The following is a 6,450-nucleotide window of genomic DNA, read 5'->3' on the forward strand; positions in this document are numbered from 1 at the left end:
GTTCAGCCCGCAAAGCTTGGAAACTATTTTGTTTATCAAAATAAAGTTGCTAAACAAGCAACTAGAAAAGCATCAACACATCATAAAAAGTTTTAAAAACAAAACCCACAAGCCGGGCAATCTACAAACAAGCAAGAAGGAAATTCAGCTAACATCCGAAGGCTTCTTAGCAGCATCAACTTGGGGGAAGGAGGACGAGTCTGAAGGGGAACCGCATTCACCGTCCTGTCATCCCGGTTTAAGATTTGGCAATCCGGTTCCCCCTGGGTGATTTATCCCAGCAGTAGAAGTCGGAGAAGTCGGCACAGCAAAAGCCTTGGTAGCATGGATAGGAAGATCTTGAGCAGTCTGGTATAAAGCCGCTCCCATGTGTGCCAGTGTAATACCACTCCAAGTAATAAAGTCTAAATGACGAAGAATGGATACATCATCGGTAGGCATGACACCATGGGGAGCAATCTGTTGATCTACAAACCCAACTGCATCAAAGTCGGGAGCACCAAGATTAAAAGGCTCGACAGTCCGAGGTCTTTTTGGAGGAGGAGCAGCAGAAGGAGAGGAAGTACCAGCAGAAGATTGTGAAGGATCAATCAAGCGAACTCGAGGAGTGGGGATTAACTTCCTCGGCCCAAGAGAACTTGTAACCAAAGGCTTAGACAAAAACTGAGAAGTTCCCTCCCCGGCTGCCTTGGCCGAAGCATTCTGAGCCGCAGTAGCCTTCCTTGCCCTCTTAAAGGCCTTCATGGATTCATTGTTCTTAATCATCTCTGCAAACAAACATCACAAACAGGGAACTAAACTACGAGTCAGAAAAATATCTCATAAGAGACAAACACGACAAGCAAACCAATAGAAAAAATTGACCACAACTCAGCTCAGCTCGGAGGAGAGATTGGTTAGCTAAAAATTTCTTTGTGTCAAGATGAGGAGGCTTCCCCTAGTTTTCTTCTAGCACAGTCACAAAAGCTTGTTCAGTCTCATCTAATATCTCCCACGAGTATCTCGATACCACTACATTCTTTTGCTACTCTAAAGGAAAGGTGGGATCATCATTCTCATCCAGAAAAAAAGGGCCAAGCTCCTTCAACAGCTCGGACCCTAAAAAAGTAATTTTTGAAATCGCGAAAAGACTCATCAAACATGGAGAAAACCTTTTTCCCCTGTGAAGCTTGGAAAGAAACCCAAGCGGCTTTCTTCTTCATTACACCAGGCTTTGTCAAAGCAAAAAGATAAAAGAAGAGAGATTGCGAAGTAGGGATGCCAAACTCACGATACAGTGATGACAAGTCATCTTAGCCTAGTTTCACTAGCCTTTTTCTTTTGTTTTCAATTGAATTATGCACTTTCTTGAGCCATAAGCAAGCCAATTGGGTAGATTTTCATGCTTCCTTTGATTGAATCAACAATAGATAAATTAATGCAATTTCATGAGGTTTGATGCTATAATTGTCACATATTATCAAAGAATGAATATCTCATGATTTTGAGCATAGCTTTGATGTGTTTGGTTGATTAATGATAGGTGAAGAAAGCTTGGAGAGAGGTTGAAGCAAGAAGGAATGGATAGGAGGAAGAGAGGACAAAAAGTTTGAGCAAAAGTTTGCCTCAAACTTTCGCTCAAACTTTTGGAATAAGTGAAAATGAACCAGGAAGCAAAAAGCTGGACCAAAAGTTAGCCTCAAACTTTTGCACAAACTTTTGGGTGAAAAGTTTGCCCCAACGTTAGCCCCTAACTTTTGGGCTAACGTTGGCACATGCAAAACTCTCCCTGGGCACCAAAAGTTTGCGCCAACGTTAGGCCCTAACTTTTTGGCTAACGTTGGCGCATGAAAATCACTCCCTGGGCACCAAAAGTTTGCGCCAACGTTAGCCTCTAACTTTTGGGCTAATGTTGGCGCCATAAGTGCACTAAGGAAGGCCAACGTTGGAGCAAAAGTTAGACCCCTAACTTTTGCACCAACGTTGGTATCAGCAAAATGAGGAGGCTGAGGTGAAAAGTTAGAGTAAAAGTTAGCCTCAAACTTTTACTCAAACTTTTGCAAAACTCCAACCCGGTTCAATTGGTTCACTTTGATTCCTCTCCAAACTCCAAGAGCAATCAACCAAGGCCTCTCTCAACCCAATTCCACCAAGAGCAAAGGTCCAACTCAAGGCTTGAAGATCATTGGAAGAAAGTGTATAAATAGGATAGAATTCAAGTTTTCGGGGAGCTTTTCTTTTTAGTTTTCATAGGGAGCTTTCCCTTTTAGTTTTTAGAATAGTTTTCGGAGAGCTTTTGGTATTGAGTGATCTTTAATTTCTTAGTCTCGGGGAAGGAGAATTCACTTCTCTTCCTCTTAGTTTTATTGCTTTCAATTTCAATTACAATTGTCTTGGATCTTGGGTTGGAGAATTGAAGAAATTCTGTTTCAATCTCATCCTTGGATCTCTCTGTTTATTTACTGCTTAATTGAATTTCAGTTTCGGTTAATTGCTCTTCATCTACTTTCTTTGCAAATTTACATTTCTCTTGCAATTGTTCTTGTTGGATCTAGGAAGGCATTGAGATCTAGACTTGGTTTTCTAGTCTATGGGTCCTGAGATCTGATTCCAAAGTTTACATTCTGTTTTTGCTTTTCATGTTCATTTACTTGTTTTGCTTCAGATCCGATTCAACCCAAACCCTCTTTTACGCTTCTGTTTGATGCAATTTACTTTTCCTTGTTTAAATTCTGCAAATCCAATCCCCAATCCCCTTTACAATTCCAGCCGTTTACATTCCTTGCACTTTAAGATTCCGCAATCTACATTTCTTACATTCTAGGTTTTTGCCATTTAATTTCTTGTTCTTTAAGATTCAGCACTTTAATTCCTTGCCCTCTTTAATTTCATGCAATTTACACATTCCCTTTACTTTCAATGCAATTTCATTTCTGCAAATCACAAATCACTCAACCAAATCTTGATTCACTTGACTAAATCAACCACTAAACCAAAATTGCTCAATCCTTCAATCCCTGTGGGATCGACCTCACTCCCGTGAGTTTTTATTACTTGATGCGACCCGGTGCACTTGCCGGTGAGTTTTGTGTCGGATCGTTTTCCGCACATCATACAGCAGCTGAAATATTTTTATAAAACCCTAGGAATTGGGGTGAAGTTGGGATAGAGCTACATTACAGGACCATAACAGGTTGGTTTCAAAAGGGGTAAAAGGAAGAGTAATATTCATTTGACTAAAAAAGAAGTCATATGCATAGAAAAAGGGGCGCTCTCCAGGGACATGGGAAGACGTCTTAATAATATTTTTGCGAGAAGACATGGTTAACTAGTCCTAGAAGAAGAAAAAAAGATTGGATTACTCAAAAAATACCTCGGAACACTAATTAAACAACTCGGGCATAAACGGAGACAACTCGGAAAACTAAAGCATATAGGTGTCAAAAGGAAACCCCAGGACCCAATCCAAAAGGTTCCAGGGGCATCCTTTGGAGGCAGAATAAAGACTCAGGGAAGCCTACAAGCGTACATCTTTACACACCCCAACAAAAAGATAAAAGCCTCTATTTCAATAAGAATGACACTCGAAAAGTCCACAAAACCAAATAAAGTCATCAAAATAAGCGTGGATAGAAATTACAAACCTCATTCTACCCAACAGCAAGAACATGCCAAACGGAAAAACAGATAAAGGCACAATCTTTTCTTCAAAATCAAACAAACCACTACTCATATAGAAATAGGCAACAACATGCAAAACCCTTAGAAAGCTTCAACTGCCAAGGGAACATCAGAGAAGAAAAAGCCAGAAATTACAGCAACAAAAAATACAGAAAGGCGAAAAGGTTCAAACTTTCCAATTATACACACAAACAAAAAAGAGAAGATGAACCAACCTGAAAAAGGAGAAGCGTACGGAGAGCGAAGACGAAGAGATCAGGAGTTACCGTCGAAAGCAAAAAGAGCACCTACGATCACCAAGCAATGTCACAAAGAGAAACGCAAAGGGGCAGACAACAGACGAAAACAACAAAAGTGAGAAAGAAAAGGGGAAGTTACAGAGAGGAGAAAAAACCATTTCTATGTGTAAAGTTCAAAATAAAAGAAGCAAGAGAAACAGAGCATTGAAAACCAATTAATGGGGGCATTAAAAACCCTCGCGCATTCCCAAGGCCAGGACACTAATGCAAAAGCACTCGCTTTCAGAGGAAACGAAACATAAACATTCCACATTCAAAAAGGAACTCTACAAAAAGATAAGATCGACAAAATGCTCGAGTTCGGCTTCACCCGAGAAGTTTCGAAGTCCTAAAACTAAGATTCGACATCCGGATAAAGGCCGAGCTCGAGCAGGGGCACTGTTCATACCCTGGGTCGAGCTGTCCGACCCGGGATGTTCTACCGACAAATCGACCGACCTCTTCAGGTCAGGACAATCTGACCTCTCCTCAAAGAGCTCGGTCAAACTACAAAGAAAGCCCATTAAAGGGACCAAACAGAGGAACACGACCCGAACCCAAGGGCAGCCCAAGCCTATAGAGATAAAGGCGGTTCCCTTAAGGATAAGATGACCTCGCTCAAAGATAAAGATAAGATAAGGTAACTAACTTATCTTATCTAAGGAAGGTCTCTCTACACCATTATAAATACACTGGAGCACCCAGGTATAACTCATACTCTGATTCTACTCACTACTTGTTTAATACCCTTGCTAACTTAAGCATCGAGTCCCTTGCAGGTACCCCCCACCCTCTGGGGACGATGGAATCAGAATTGTCACCAAGTCCAACAAGTCAGACACAGCAACTCCGACCATTACAGAAAATCTCATCCAAGATAGACCTATCGTTTCAGGTAACCCACGAAACAAGGAGGAATCTCCAAATCATCTCGCAAAAGACACCTCAAAGAAGTATACCATGTCAGGGGAGGGGAAGAGGCACCCAACCTCCCTACTATCACCTTTACTAAAGAGGACGCAGCTGGCATCATCTCGGGACATGACGATCCTATGGTCATCACTATCATGTTGGCTAGTGCCAATCTACACCGAACACTGGTGGACCAAGGAAGCTCGGCCGACATTTTATTCAAGACAGCCTTCAATAAAGTTGGCTTGGAAGAAAAAGAGCTCAGAGCATATCCGGACAGCTTATTTGGACTCGGAGATACCCCAATCGAACCACTTCATTACATCTGGCTATACACAACCTTCGGAAAAGGGAACCGGTCTAGGACCCTCAACATAGACTACATAATGGTCGACGTGAACTCAGCCTACAATGCCTTAATAGGTCGGACAACTCTAAACCAGCTCGGAATAGTAGTCTCAACTCCACACCTATGCATGAAGTTCCCAACTATAGAAGGGATCGCTACAATAAAAGGATACCAGAAGACGGCCCGCCGCTATTACAATGAAAGTCTAAACCTCAGGGGCAAAGGAGAAGAAATCCACACCATCAAACTCGAAGGAGTTTGAGGCCGAAAAGAATTCCATCCAAAACCAGAAGGTGAGATAGAAAAAGTCCAGATTGGAGATGTCCCAGACAAAACAACCAACGTGGCGCAATCCTTAAAGAAGATATAAAAAAGTCCCTTATACAGTTCTTAAAGGATAACATCGATCTCTTCACATGAAAAGCTGTAGACATGCCAGGCATAGACCCTAAGCTAATGTGCCACAAATTGGCAGTATATCCAGGGTCTTGGCAAGTACAGCCAAGGCGTAAAAAGCTCGGACCAGAAAGATCCCAAGCAGTCGAAGAACAGGTACAAGCCCTACTAGAGGCAGGATTAATCAGGGATGTCAAATACCCATTATGGCTAGTCAACGTAGTCTTAGTGAAAAAATCAAATGGGAAGTGGCGGATGTGCACCGACTACACTGATCTCAACAAAGCCTACCCAAAAGATCCCTATCCTCTCCAAAATATCGACGCTCTGGTGGACGCCTCCTCCGGTTACAAATACCTTTCATTTATGGACGCTTATTTAGGATACAATCAAATCCCAATGTATCCGCCTGATCAAGAAAAAACTTCATTTTTAACTCCCAAAGCAAACTACTGTTACATCGTCATGCCCTTTGGACTCAAAAACGCGGGAGCTACCTACCAAAGGTTAATGAACAAAGTCTTCATAGAACACATCGGAAAACTAATGGAGGTATATGTAGACGACATGTTAGTAAAAACACAAAGCGAGGAGTCACTCCTTTCCAACCTCACCCAAGTATTCAATACCATAAGAAAGCATGGCATGCGACTTAATCTTGCAAAGTGCACCTTTGTAGTAGAGGCTAGCAAGTTCTTGGGTTTTATGCTCACACAAAGGGGAATCGAGGCAAACCCAGATAAATGCCAAGCTATACTCGACATGAAGAGTCCGACATGTGTTAAAGAGGTACAATAACTCCATAGAAGATTGGCAGCCTTGGACGGCAGAGTGCGAACAAGCCTTCTAGGATTT

Source organism: Arachis hypogaea, chromosome 3 (genome assembly GCF_003086295.3).
Source record: "Arachis hypogaea cultivar Tifrunner chromosome 3, arahy.Tifrunner.gnm2.J5K5, whole genome shotgun sequence".
NCBI classification, from domain to species: Eukaryota; Viridiplantae; Streptophyta; class Magnoliopsida; order Fabales; family Fabaceae; genus Arachis; species Arachis hypogaea.